The sequence below is a fragment of the Periplaneta americana genome, chromosome 4 (genome assembly GCF_040183065.1).
Source record: "Periplaneta americana isolate PAMFEO1 chromosome 4, P.americana_PAMFEO1_priV1, whole genome shotgun sequence".
Classification (NCBI taxonomy): domain Eukaryota; kingdom Metazoa; phylum Arthropoda; class Insecta; order Blattodea; family Blattidae; genus Periplaneta; species Periplaneta americana.
In genome coordinates this window covers 55,753,890-55,768,874 of record NC_091120.1, presented here as the reverse complement: position 1 = coordinate 55,768,874, position 14,985 = coordinate 55,753,890, and the positions used below count along the sequence as shown (strand labels likewise).

Genomic DNA, 14,985 nt, shown 5'->3' with positions numbered 1-14,985 from the left:
ATGTGGTTGGTGGTTCAATTGATGTTATATTGGACATGTGCGTAATAGAAGTGGAACTCGTTGATTTAGGCCCACATGGTGTATTCAACTTATTCAGGATTTCTGAATGGTGCTCTTCATTTATTTGTAAATCGGATTTCAGAAGATGCATAGGTATGATCAGTGATTTTTATTAATTCTTGTTCTTGAATGCCAATGCGAGTCATATTTGAAACTGCTGTGCTTCGACTGGAGTGGTTTGTAATTTTATATAACTTATATATATATATATATATATATATATATATATATATATATATATATATTTTTGACGTCCAGACCAGCGCAGTTTCAAAGGTTGGCAAACAAAGAAACACATGCTAGGGACGCGATAAAATTAAACAAATGCTAGGGACGCGATAAAATTGTGCGATAAGCAGCCATGATTGGTTGAAATACGTCCTTTTGTACCGTTTTATTGGTCAAAAGTAGTATGACGTAGTAAGAGTGTAATAGTCAATGTAAAATTCCGGGTCTGGGCGGTACTCTTCCTTCAAAAATGCACTTCAAACACTGTTGGGTGTGGGAAATAGTGTCTGTTGTGTCGATGAGTGTGAAGAAGCAGCCATAATAAGATGTCTGTGTTATGAAAAGATGCTGTGTCCTGAACATTACTTGGTGAACATAACAGGCGAGTTTACCCTAAATATTATCCACTTCGTCTTAAATGAAAATGTGAACATATTCAACTTCTAGATTTCTAACAAGGATGGAAGAAAGTAGTTTCCTCGCCTCTAGTACTCTCTGAAAGTAGATTATGAGCAAATTGCGCGCAAGAACGACATCAAATCCAGACTTTTAAAACTGCTCTATTTTCACAAATATGCAATTCTGAAACAAGAGGCCTTCACCATAGTATTCCGGAACCTTAAATCAGTCTACATGAACACTTTCAGCCAAATCCATCGTGCCCTACTTCCTTGTTAGCCAGGGCGGAGACTCATGGTAGTCTTAAGGTACGTCCAGATACTAATTGTCTCTAAATGAAAGAACACTCTCAAGATTTTACTGTGCATCACTGAAGTTCGATGTGAGTTCCTCTGGTTGCTCGGAAGACATCGAAACGGTACTCCCAATTCCTATCACACACAACCAAGAACTACAGGAGCGACGACTGTGATAACGTCTCGGATTCTCTTTAAAAAGATTAATAGTGTTAATGGGTACACTGTACTTTTGATACCCTTTGTCTGGCGTAATCCCATAAGTGAAAGTATAGAGAGTGAGGTCCGGAGAGTGTGGTGGCCATGGTTTCTATCCGCTCTTTCCAATCTTGTTTGGAAATGTTCCATTTATGGTTCACAAAGAATGCCAGAACTGTGAGGAGGAGCTCCATCTTTCTGAAAAATTGTATTTTCGTTGAGAATTTTGAGTGCGGCAAACACTTCCAACATATGGAGGTATTTCTACGAAGTTACAGTGGATTCAGCAAAGAAGAAGGAACCAATCACTTTGTTTCTTTGGCTAATGCGCGTATGTTCATCAGTGACGTGGATTTTCATGAGCCTGTGTTCTCACTTGTAAACTGTAATAGTATCAATCGATCAGGTAGGCAACCATGGAATTAAAACTTGTCGTAACAATCGATTAGTACCTAAGTAACCATGGCAGCTATGATAGGAGAGTAGATATTGGTGTTTCATTGCAATTATTTAGTAATTTAAAATCAATTACCGTCATTACTTTGCAGACTGTGTATTTGTGTCTTATGAATTTATAGTTAAAAGCTTCCGTGGTAATTCTGCGGTTTTGTTCTCTTTTAGTATTGCGTTGTCATTGCGTTTTCTTTTGTTATATTTTGTTGTTAGTTTGAAACTAATCAGAAACAGAAGGAACAGATACTAGCTACGATTTTGCTGAAAGAGATACAACGAAAGTTTTATCTAGGCACGCAATCTAACGCTCTAAGAGAAGTTACTTAGGGACATTTATTTTCGATAATCTTGGTCACGTCCATACGTTTTGTTCAAGATATATACAGTGCGTTGGTTGCTCGGCCGGACCGTTATAACATAACCTAAATAATATAAACAAGTGTTAGAAAAGTTTTAATTAGGAATAATGAAATAAACAAGAAAACTTTTAATTAAGGATAATGAAATAAAAAATAAACATGAATAATTTTAAAAGGAACAGTTTTCAAATTTGAATGTTTTAGTGGTCCGGCCGAGCTACGAACGCACTGTAGTACATTTATTAATTTTAAATGTACATACATTTTAAATGCAAATACCGTACTTTCTAGTACAAAAAAAATCTTAAAAATAAGCCCAAAAATCTGCATACGTATTACACAATGAAGCTTCACATATTAGTAATAGTCAGGATCTATTTTCATGTCTTTGTTACTATTTTTATTGTTATTTGGAACGAAAACCGAAGTTAGAAATTTTCAAATTAAATAGACTTTTGTTTGAGATATAAACGGAAGTGTTCATTTATGGTTGGTTAAGAAAAAAGGGGAAGCTCCTCCAAATTATAAGTGGTACAATACAACAGAACGTGGGAAATCATAAATGCAACCTTAACCAGAGATAAAGTACATTATCAAGTTTCAAAATCGGACACCTTATGTAAAAGAAAATAATTTATGCATTTAAAGTTTGACGCTGCAATGAAGAATCATCAACTATAGGTGCAGATTAGAACACGTTTGAATACAGAGTGTTTCAAAAGTGATGGTAAAAAATTTAGGGCTGAGAAGTACAAACGAAGAGAAGCAAGAAAGTTCCCAGTAAACATGAGTCCACAAATTAACCGTTTACGAGATAATGCCATTATGCTTCGATCTCAGGAGTCCGCTGTCCTGACTTGGATTTTTCATGGTATCCCAAGTCCATTCAGACGAATACTGGAAGACGAGAGGAAAGCAGAATCCATATAATTGCATAGAACGTGGTTATGCAAGAAACCCAGTTTACACATTTACTAAAGATTATTATTTATTTAGTCCTACAGAATATATCTGTTATGGTAACAATTAATATTAGAGGAGAAAAATTCGCTCCGGCGCCGGGGATCGAACCCGGCTCCTTGGTTCTACGGGCCAAGCGCTCTCACCATTGAGCTACGCCGAAGTCCAATCCACAGCACCGGATCGAACTACTTTCCTCCAGTGTTTTTCCTTTTGTGGCCTGACCCCAAGTTGGGCATGTATGTTGACATATTTATTAAGTCAACTGCCATTATACAAGGAGCGCACTCAGTTGAGTGACTTGGTGGCCGGGATTCCACAGTAATATGCACGGTAATTGTTACCATAACAGATATATTCTGTAGGACCAAAAAAAATAATAATCTTTAGTAAATTCTTCTAGCAACAGTGCATATTTCTGTACAGATTATTGTGCATATTACTGTGGAATCCCGGCCATCAAGTCACTCAACTGAGTGCGCTCCTTGTATAAAGGCAGTTGACTTAATAAATGTCAACATAAATGCCCAACTTGGAGTCAGGCCACAAAGGGAAAAACACTGGAGGAGGGGAGTTCGATCCGGTGCTGTGGATTGGACTTCGGCGTAGCTCAATGGTGAGAGCGCTTGGCACGTACAACCAAGGACCCGGGTTCGATCCCCGGCGCCGGAGCGAATTTTTCTTCTCTAATATTAATTGTTACTAGTTTACACAGTTTAACGTTTAAGCGATTGGTGGTTGTGCGATTTCAAATAATCATAGGTCACTATTTGACGAAAATGATCTTAGTATACTTAATCATAAAATAAATAACTTGTGAACTTTTAATGAATATCGTAACCAATGCAGGAAAATAAATGCAGCATTCGCTACTAGCAATATCTTGAATGTTTTACGATTAGGTATAGTGAAAATTAATTTACTTTTTCAATAATATAGATAGATAGATAGATAGATAGATAGATAGATAGATAGATAGATAGGTAGGTAGGTAGGTAGGTAGGTAGGTAGGTAGGTAGGTAGGTAGGTAGGTAGGTAGGTAGGTAGGTAGGTAGGTAGGTAGGTAGGTAGGTAGGTAGGTAGGTAGGTAGGTAGGTAGGTAGGTAGGTAGGTAGGTAGGTAGGTAGGTAGGTAGGTAGGTAGGTAGGTAGGTAGGTAGGTAGGTAGGTAGGTAGGTAGGTAGGTAGGTAGGTAGGTAGGTAGGTAGGTAGGTAGGTAGGTAGGTAGGTAGGTAGGTAGGTAGGTAGGTAGGTAGACAGACAGACAGACAGATTTATTGATGTATAATAAATTATACAAACTTATGTACACAAGATCCTTCGCACGAGCCCGTACGGCCATTCGTGCTATAACTGTGCACAGTTTGAATCTTCAAAACGAACATAATACCTACTAATAATAAAATAGTAAACAACTGTTATTATTACTACCGTTATCATTAATTATCACAATTACAACTAATCTAACTTCAAACCAAATTTCACAAAAATAATAAAAATAAAATAAATGTAAGATATGAAAAGAGAGAGAAAAAAAAACACAGTGAAACATATATATATATATATATATATATATATATAAACAAATTCAATTCCTTATTGAGACTGCACGAAATAATCCAACTAATAAATATAAAGGTAATACATAAAAAAAACATACACACGCGATAAAATACAAATAGAAAAAAAAAGACACAATAAATACAAAAAGAACATTATCCCCTAATTACTTCATCATTACAACACTAATTAATAACTCTTTCCCTTATTTCCTCGACCAGTTCCACCCTCAGCTGTCGAACTTTTGCCATAAATTTTCCCACAGTCACAAAATTTAATTGCGTCGGCCTACTACCGCTAAGAAGCATTGCTGTTGTGCAGGTCGCATATACGTGCTGCCGCTAAGGCGCAAGATGCGCGTGGAGTTTTACAGAAATGTTAATGGTTTTTTTTTCTCCTAATAGGTGCTCGTTTAAACGTCCCACGTTAAAATAACTAGTACACGGTGCAATACTCAGAAGTTTACTTTTGAACATTATCACTGCGAAAGTCTAAAAACTCAAGGATTTTTTTGTTTTGTTTTGTAACGTGATCTGTATCAACTGTCAAAATTTTCGCTATGTATACTGTTTATTATCTGTATATTTAAGGAGTAGAGTCGTCAAGATGAACTCTGAGAGAGGAAATGGGACCAAGAACGGTTATTGTGATGAGTTTGTGGAGCATGGCCTAAGACAATCGTCATAATTGTGTTATCTCCATTGCAGATTTCAGCCGGATCTGGTTATTGCTAGTACGTGAAGGTTAGTGTTGTCAAAGGTGTGCATGGCATGTGGGTGGGCTTGGAGGAGGAGTAGGAGGGCTGTGACTATTACCGTACTGCTACATAGGATCTGTATTTATCGGAGCGTTATGATGGAATTCGCGCGCCTGATGGGCATCACCATGGTGACGCATAATGCATGGCCAGCGAACACACACTGATGCAAGCACTGGTGCGTACATGGATGTGTGCCTTGCCCATCCTGGTCTAGTACTGCCTGGTCGGACAACCGGACTACCGGCTACGAGGAGTATAGAGAGAGAGCGACAGGAAAAAAACACAGGATACGTGCACATGCGACGGTTACACGATTAATTTTTAGAAGAGCCAGCTAGCTAGCTAGGTGCTTGACTTTTTTTGTCGTTGTTTTGTTTTTTGCTTCCTGATGGTCAGTTTTGTTGTTGCTGCTAATCGCTAGTATGCTCGTCAACAGGGATCTGCCGTCCGTGCGGGGATAATCTTGTGTACCTCTTAGTAGCGCGGCTGGATTTAGCTTCATGCGATTCACCATCGCTGAAATGCATTACACTATTACACTGTGCGTCCAAAGTCGGTTTACTATATGGAGGGACAAATTATTTGTGAAATTTCTACTGCTCTGTGGTCCTTCGTGGTCTAGTGGTCATCGTTCTTCCTTCTGGATCCAGTTATGCAGCTCCCAACTCTGACATGGGCGATAAATTGTTACAATAATATTAAATGTACAAGTACAGCTTCCAAAAGATGAACTAAATCCGTCGGTTCAAGACAGTAAATCGGTATATGTTTATGATCTCTTTCTTTATGAATGAATATGAATAAAGACAGAATCCAGTGTTCAGACCCGCCATAGCCGCATTCTGAATTCATGTTAACATATTATTTAGAATATAACATCGATTTATAATCTTTTAGGACAGCAGAGCTATTTATGTAGTGATCCCGCCGACTTACTAATATGATGCGCATAAACTGAAAGTGAACATCAATTAAGCCGAGATGAGTTAAGAAGTGCCAAAGAGTGAGTTGTCAAGTGTTCAGTATTAGAAACCGACTTACTAGTATGAGGTGCATAAACTTAAAACGAACATCAATTAAGCTGAGAAGTGCCAATGAGTGAGCATTAGGAACTGACTTACTAGTACGAGATGCACAAACTTAAAACGAACATTAATTAAGCCGAGATGAGTTGAGAAGTGCCAATGAGTGAGCATTAGAAACCAACTTACTAGTACGAGGTGCACAAACTTAAAACGAACATCAATTAAGCCGAGGTGAGTTGAGAAGTGCCAATGAGTGAGCATTAGAAACCGATTTACTAGTACGAGGTACACAAGCTTAAAACGAATTGTTAAGTATTCAGCATTAGAAACCAACTTACTAGTACGAAGTGCACAAACTTAAAACGACCATCAATTAAGCCGAATTGAGTTCAGAAGTGCCATTGAATAAGTTGTCAAATATTCAGCATAGAAACCGACTTACAAGTACGATACGCACAAACTGAAAGTGAACATCAATTAAGCCGAGATGAGTTGAGAAGTGTCAATGAGTGGGTTGTCAAGTATTCAGCATTAGAAACCGACTTACTAGTACGAGGTGCACAAACTTAAAACGAACATCAATTAAACCGAGATGAGTTGAGAAGTGCCAATGAGTGGGTTGTCAAGTATTCAGCATTAGAAATCGACTTACTAGTACGATGTGCACAAACTTAAAACGAGCATCAATTAAGCCGAGGTGAGTTGAGAAGTGCCAATGAGTGAGTTGTCAAGTATTCAGCATTAGAAACCGACTTACTAGTACGAGATGCACAAACTTAAAACGAACATCAATTAAACCGAGATGAGTTGAGAAGTACCAATGAGTGCGTTGTCAAGTATTCAGCATTAGAAACCGACTTACTAGTACGAGATGCACAAACTTAAAACGAACATCAATTAAACCGAGATGAGTTGAGAAGTACCAATGAGTGCGTTGTCAAGTATTCAGCATTAGAAACCGACTTACTAGTACGAGATGCACACACTTAAAATTAACATCAATTAAACCGAGATGAGTTGAGAAGTGCCAATGAGTGAGTTGTCAAGTATTCAGCATTAGAAACCGACTTACTAGTACGAGATGCACAAACTTAAAACTAACATCAATTAAACCGAGATGAGTTGAGAAGTGCCAATGAGTGAGTTGTCAAGTATTCAGCATTAGAAACCGACTTACTGGTACGAGATGCACAAACTTAAAACGAACATCAATTAAACCGAATGAGTTGAGAAGTGCCAATGAGTGAGTTGTCAAGTATTCAGCCTTAGAAACCGACTTACAAGTACGAGATGCACAAACTTAAAACGAACATCAATTAAGCCGAGGTGAGTTGAGAAGTGCCAATGAGTAAGTTGTCAATTATTCAGCATTAGAAACCGACTTACTGGTACGAGATGCACAAACTTAAAACGAACATCAATTAAACCGAGATGAGTTGAGAAGTGCCAATGAGTGAGTTGTCAAGTATTCAGCCTTAGAAACCGACTTACTAGTACGAGATGCACAAACTTAAATCGAACATCAATTAAACCGAGATGAGTTGAGAAGTGCCAATGAGTAAGTTGTCAAGTATTCAGCATTAGAAACCGACTTACTAGTACGAGATGCACAAACTTAAAACGAACATCAATTAAACCGAGATGAGTTGAGAAGTGCCAATGGGTGAGTTGTCACGTATTCAGCATTAGAAACCGACTTACTAGTACGAGATGCGCAAACTTAAAACGACCATCAATTATGCCGAGATGAGTTGAGAAGAGCGAATTAGTGAGTTGTCAAGTATTCAGCATAACGATAACGAAACACAAATGAAATGGTGTTTTATGATCATATAAAAACAAGTATTTTTCACTTTCTAATACTCATTTTAAAATATTTCAGTATATAAAAAACCTTTACCCGTTTTTATGTGGAAATATTAAAATACGGTATTTTTCATTTTACTATATATATATTCATTTTTAGGTTAGGTCTTGTGAATCATAAACTGCTTAGTCAAAGCAATGAATTTCATGTTGTCGAACAAAATATAGGCCTACTATTTCACAAATTATTGAACCATTTAGAAAACACCTCCCAACATAAAGATGAGATGTAGTAATAAATAAGCAAGACATCGTTATTGTTAATAGCATATTATTATTATTGTTATTATTATTATTATTATTATTATTATTATTATTATTGTACATGGAATTATTAATTTGCCCTTTTTGGTGACATCTGATATTAGTTGGCAACACTGAAGAGACGGCCAAATTAGCCTTTCAGGAACTGTTCTTACGTGATCCTCACTATAGTCACTGATTTGCACTTCAGTAGGCAATGACTGATGCAACGAATCTCAAATCTCGCGCTATGATAGCCGGAAATAACGCCAAAACTGTATTTTTCATCGATATCAAGGACACGACGGGACTTAACGCCACCGTTTCTATCGAAATTTCCGGTTTTGTTTCTTCAGTGAAATACGTCGTAACTCTCAACTCATAGGCTGTGAGGAGTACAGTGAATCTCAATTCTCGCTCCTCCCGAAGTAACGTCAGAACTACAGTAGGCACTTTTTCATTTCGATATCTCGAAAACGGTGAGACTTAGGTCACTTTTCTTTCGACTTTTTCGATACAGTTTCTTCAGTTGAATACACCGTCGTCGTTTGTTAGCCCACTTTTGCGATAGTCTCTGTAAGCACAATCATGTAATGTACAGTTACTGAAATTCTTTCTATCTGTGGATTGTGGAGACAGTGTATGAATTATATCGATATTTATTTTTCTGGATGAAGCATGAGAACATTATCATGACCAATCAGGGCACTGCCACTAGCAACTTTACATGCTCGTGAGGCATTGGTTACAGTGGTTGTTGCTGATCAAAATAAATAACACGAATGCATTCAATCCCTTTCACTCTTTAGTAAATGAAATGATGTACATAGTTGGGAAACATCCGAACTGTAGGACTGCATAATGAAACGTAGGATTAAGGATTAATAAACATTAAATGGAGTCTAAAATACTAATTGAATTTAGTCAGATAAGCCTAATGGAAAGAATCAATAGTAACCACGGTCATAGTTTTGTAATTAGGTGACGATGATGTGTTACATTCATATTTCACTAATTTAATTTACATTTTTTGTCAAAATAAACATTTGTACAAATCGGGTTTATTTATTATTTCTTTCTTTATTTAACTGCTAATTGTTTGTATAGTGGTATTGTGTCTCCGGCTACAAATTCAGGATAGCGTAGTTCGATTTCCGAGTAGAAGAATAAATAGATCTTCCTTCGAAAGTAACTAGGTAGTGGTGGTGGTGGTTTATTTAACAATGCTTTGGCCCAGTTTCTCCAAGCTTCGTTAAATATTTACCGTGTCTTCTTCTTCTTCTTCTTCTTCTTCTGCCAGGCAAGGTTTAGGTCTTTTACACCTGTTCCGAGACTAAAAATTGATCTCTCCATCTGCATGGCCGGTCTCTGATTTAGCATGTTGTTAAAGCACTTTAACACTAAACTTAAGGGGAGAAGCTACCTCCTATCTCCGCCATGTTAAATATTTCATTTTTAATTTTCCTTTTTTAAAGAACTGTAAACCGTAGAGCAATATTTTTTTTAATTAAAAATATCCAAAATTATAGATAAGCAATAATATTTTATGCTGGACCATGCCGAAATGTACTAATTATACATCTGGTAGCAGTCCTTTAATGCATGTCATTATAGTACACCTACTCATTAAAGTACAGGTCTTCAGCCAATGATAACTCAGCTTACATGTGTTCAGCCAATGACAAGTCAGCTTTGTACCGTTATAAAACCGCAAGTATCGATTATTCTCGGATATGCAATCGAAAGAGAATTAGCGAAAAGTCACGGAGCTGGAAATCCAATACTGTCGCAGAAGGTTATGTTCTGTTACTATAATAATTAGGGTTAATTGTAAATAATATGCAAATAAATTCAATTTGTTTTTCAATGTCGAATTCAATAATCAAGCTTATAATATTATAATATTATCAAGTTTAACGGGACTACGTCAAGGTCAATGACATTATTGTTCCTCGGAAAAAATCAGTACTTTCGCGTCTGCGCACATCTCACAATTCACGACCTAGAACAAGGTCACTTCCGATCTTGTCAGATACAAATAAAATGTATACATCTGAATACCGGTAATTTCAAGTTAGAAATATGGTCGAGCATAAAAAGTCGTATGAAACTCGCCTATAATGGTAATTAAGAAGCTCGTATGAAAATTATGAAACTAGCTTGCGCTCGTTTCATAAATATCCATACTCGATTCTTAATTACTATCATTATAGGCTCGTTGCATAATGTACTATTATATTGCAAGTTTCACAATAGTGCATATTCACAACATATGTGTTTAATAGATTATTACAGCATCACCTAAGTTTATATAAATTACATTTAACATTCATTTTGTCATTCCAAACCTTTCGCCTTCTATCCACATCCTTTCTATTTACACCAACTTCAATATAACAATCAACTAGGACCCCTTACACCTTTATGAACTTTTTTTTTATTTTCTGATGACATTAAGTTCTTTTGATATGTAATATTTTCATGTGACTTTCTGTTAAAATATGCAGATTTAACCTAAGAGTCTTATTGTTAAACAAGTATTAACTTTTGAGTCATTATACAGTTTATTGTTCCAATATAATAACTCGTTCGCGATCTCTAGCTGTCATGAATGATTATAATATGACATTAAATATGCATATTTATCATACAACTACCGTTTGTTGCTGTATTTAGTGTACCTTTTTTAGAAAATGTTTTTAGTGTATTTATAAATTTCCATTAATTGTTTGTAGAATTTCAATATGTATTATACAATTATGTACAGAGATCTTTATGGTCTGAAGATGCCCAAAATGGGCGAAAACGTTCACAAGTAAAATATTAAAATATGTTAACAAATATACTTATGGGTTAACTTTAAAAAATAAGTCAAGACGGAAACAAAACTAAAATTATATTATTTCTTCATAATAATAAAAGAGTTTAAACGAAAGTGTTGTTATGACTTCAAATGTTCAGTATTGGTCCCTATCATCTCCGCTTCGATTCGACTGTTTTTCTGGATCTTATTATTACAACCTCAGAATTACAGTTGTTCACATTGGGATTATCGTGCAGAATGCAGTTCATGATAATAGTTATTATTTCGCTTGTTAAACTCATGTTTGTTGTCGACCTCCGATCTCGAAATAATTATCATGACAACAAACATTCGTTAAGCTCAAATTATCGAAATACTATCGGCACTCATTGTATTAGGCTATAGTAGATAATTCAATAAAATAATAGAAAAGCGGAAATATTATTCGCTGTATGATCAATAGACCTCGGATTTTTAGGCTCTAAAAATGTAGATTTAGGCACCTAAAATAGACTTTAAAACTGTAAAAATAGATTCTAAAAATACCATTTTAGACTTTTAAAAATGTGTAATAACACATAATATCATTATCATTAACAGCAAAATGAATGTAAGAAATATGAAATTAATAAAAGAATAGTACATTATGCAACGAGCCTATAATGATAGTAATTAAGACGCGAGGATGTTTATGAAACGAGCGCAGGCGAGTTTCATAATTTTCATACGAGCGTCTTAATTAACCATTATAGCCAAGTTTCATACGACTTTTTATGCTCGACCATATTTCTAACTTGAAATCATTCGTAAGTATTCATGTTATTGTTATGTGAGTGCAATAGCCTACCTCATGAATTGTGAGTTGTGCGCAGACGCGAAAGTATTGATTTTTTCCGGGAAACGAATATCGACGACCTTGATTATAGTAAGATAAACATTAGTCTTGATATAACCTTGAAATTGAATTCGTCATTGAAAAACGAGATGACAAATTGAATTTATTTGAATATTATTTACAATTAACGCTAAGAACATAACCTTCTGCGACAGTATTGGATTTCTAGCCTCCGTGATCTTTCGATAGTTGTCTTTTGATTGCATTTCCGAAAATAATCGAAAACCTGAACTTTAATGAATAGGTGTACTTTAATGACATGCATTAAAGGACTGCTACTAGGTGTATAATTACTACATTTCGGCATGGTCGAGCATAAATAAAGTTAATTAACTATAGTAAATCTATTTATTGACCCAAAAGTAAAATAATTGTCATGTTTTAGGTACATTATTTCTATGCTCTCATTCTCCTGGTGCAGTCCTATTCATACATGGCATTCATCACAATTATTTTTTCTAGATTTTTAGGTGTTAAACTGCATTTTTCATCTGAAAGAATTATTTTGTAAGCTGAAAAAGACATTTCAACTGACACTGACGTGGTAGGTGCGTATTTAAATTGAGCTATATTTGCCAATCTTAAAAGTATTTATTTCAGTCACTGACTTCACAGCATATGTTTAAGGTGCTACACCTTTACGTTACATATTTAAAAGACGTATGAACGTTTTCGTTGGTCTACGCCAACATCATCAGATACGAAGTACATTTCAGCAATATCAGTGCTCTCTACATAATATCTACAAATACAAAACATATTTAGTGGCATGCAAAATGAGACATATTAAAAACCAACATTGCTGTGATACACATTGACATTCTATATGACTGCCTTGATTGTCACTTACTTAAAATACACGTATAGATTACAAAAAATATTGATTTACATATATACATAAATGCAAGTCTTCACATATAAGATAATAAAATGACATGATTTAAAAGTGATAAAAATAATAAAATATAAAACTAAGATAAAAAGTATTATGAATGTGAAGAGTTGCAAAATTACAGTAATTACATTTATTATATTCCTATTTCTGTTTCACAATTATATATATATATATATATATATATATATATATATATATATAAACTATATAACCTTGAAAAATATTCAAATAATTACGTGATACAAACCATGATACATACGTTTCTGAATGGTGGAAAAATATATATTATTGTGAAACAGAAATAGGAATATAATAAATGTAATTACTGTAATTTTGCAACTCTTCACATTCATAATACTTTTTATCTTAGTTTTATATTTTATTATTTTTATCACTTTTAAATCATGTCATTTTATTATCTTATATGTGAAGACTTGCATTTATGTATATATGTAAATCAATATTTTTTGTAATCTATACGTGTATTTTAAGTAAGTGACAATCAAGGCAGTCATATAGAATGTCAATGTGTATCACAGCAATGTTGGTTTTTAATATGTCTCATTTTGCATGCCACTAAATATGTTTTGTATTTGTAGATATTATGTAGAGAGCACTGATATTGCTGAAATGTACTTCGTATCTGATGATGTTGGCGTAGGCCAACGAAAACGTTCATACGTCTTTTAAATATGTAATGTAAAGTTGTAGCACCTTAAACATATGCTGTGAAATCAGTGACTGAAATAAATACTTCTAAGATACAATATAGACTTCTCTGAAAATTAAAAATGAATTGCAAAATATATTTGCCAAGCTTATTTGGTCCAGTAGATCTACTACATCCTCCCCATTCATAACATCACATACACTATTCAGAATTCAAAATCCAGAATTCTTTCTTAATATATTACTCCATTTATCCCTAACCTTGCCACTAAGCCTCCCTATTGCACTTTTTACTTTAGTTTCTGCTTCCTTAATGACTGAAATTTTTGTCGAAAAAAGGTTCGATATTTTTTAACACACCTCGTATGTCAGAGATTGGTTTTTGTTTAAAAAAATAATTTCGTATATATTTAAAAAGTTCTGAGATTACAGTTTCGTATTTTTCCGGGAAATAAAAAAATTCCGAAGATCTCCGGAAATATTTAATTTGGGCAATTTTAGGCTCAAAGACACAAAGTAAGTGCTGATGGTTAAAATAGGCATTTTTAGGCACAATTTATCTGTGCGAGATAGTATAATTTTTAATGAAACGTGTATCTGTATCATTGATTTTTATTTATTCTTTCAGGAAAAAATATGCATGAAACCCAAAATCCGAGGTCTAGTGATCAATGAATTGAATTGTTGCGAAGCGTGTAAAACTTGTAATATATGTGATCTTTATGACAATGATATTTTTTCCGTCAAATCGTCATCATGAAATTGTTGGCATAGGTCAGTCTACGCCTACATACTATAAGTACTTAAGCGTAGTCTGGTAATAGAAAGCAATATATGGAAATTTTTGGATGTTTTACGTTACGCAAAGCTCACTAGCAATAAAGTAAACATTACAAAGTAATGGTTTCTGTGAAAACTGCGTTTGGCAATTACTCTCCACATTTCGAGCAGGGAATCATTCATCCGGCACGTTATGCCTGCATTTCAGTGTATATGACCCGATTACATGAATATCTGAAAGGAAAAATACCGTCCTTTAAATACGCTCGGGAAATAGGCTATTTGATTTACTATAAATCGGAGAATTAAAATTAAAAGTTACGAGACTACAAACTATCACACTTATTGTGTTCAAGAGGAGAAATTGAATTTGCAACTGTGTATTGACACTACAAACCCTCATACTTATTGTGTTCAGTAGAAGAAATTGAATTTGCAACTGTGTATTGAGACTACAAACCTTCACACGTATTGTGTTCTGTAGAAGAAATTGAATTTGCAACTGTGTATTGAGACTACAAACCGTCATACTTACTG

General features: G+C 34.9%; 1 protein-coding gene and 2 non-coding genes across 3 annotated transcripts in view; 2 read left to right on the top strand and 1 right to left on the bottom strand.

Annotated features, from left to right (window-relative positions):
* LOC138697816 (ankyrin repeat and SAM domain-containing protein 1A) overlaps positions 1 to 14,985 on the top strand; it is a 598,611-nt gene that overhangs the window by 145,392 nt on the left and 438,234 nt on the right. The window lies entirely within an intron of this gene.
* Positions 3,044 to 3,116, bottom strand: TRNAT-CGU (transfer RNA threonine (anticodon CGU)). Its single transcript has one exon. It is a non-coding gene; the product is annotated as a tRNA-Thr (tRNA).
* Positions 3,553 to 3,625, top strand: TRNAT-CGU (transfer RNA threonine (anticodon CGU)). Its single transcript has one exon. It is a non-coding gene; the product is annotated as a tRNA-Thr (tRNA).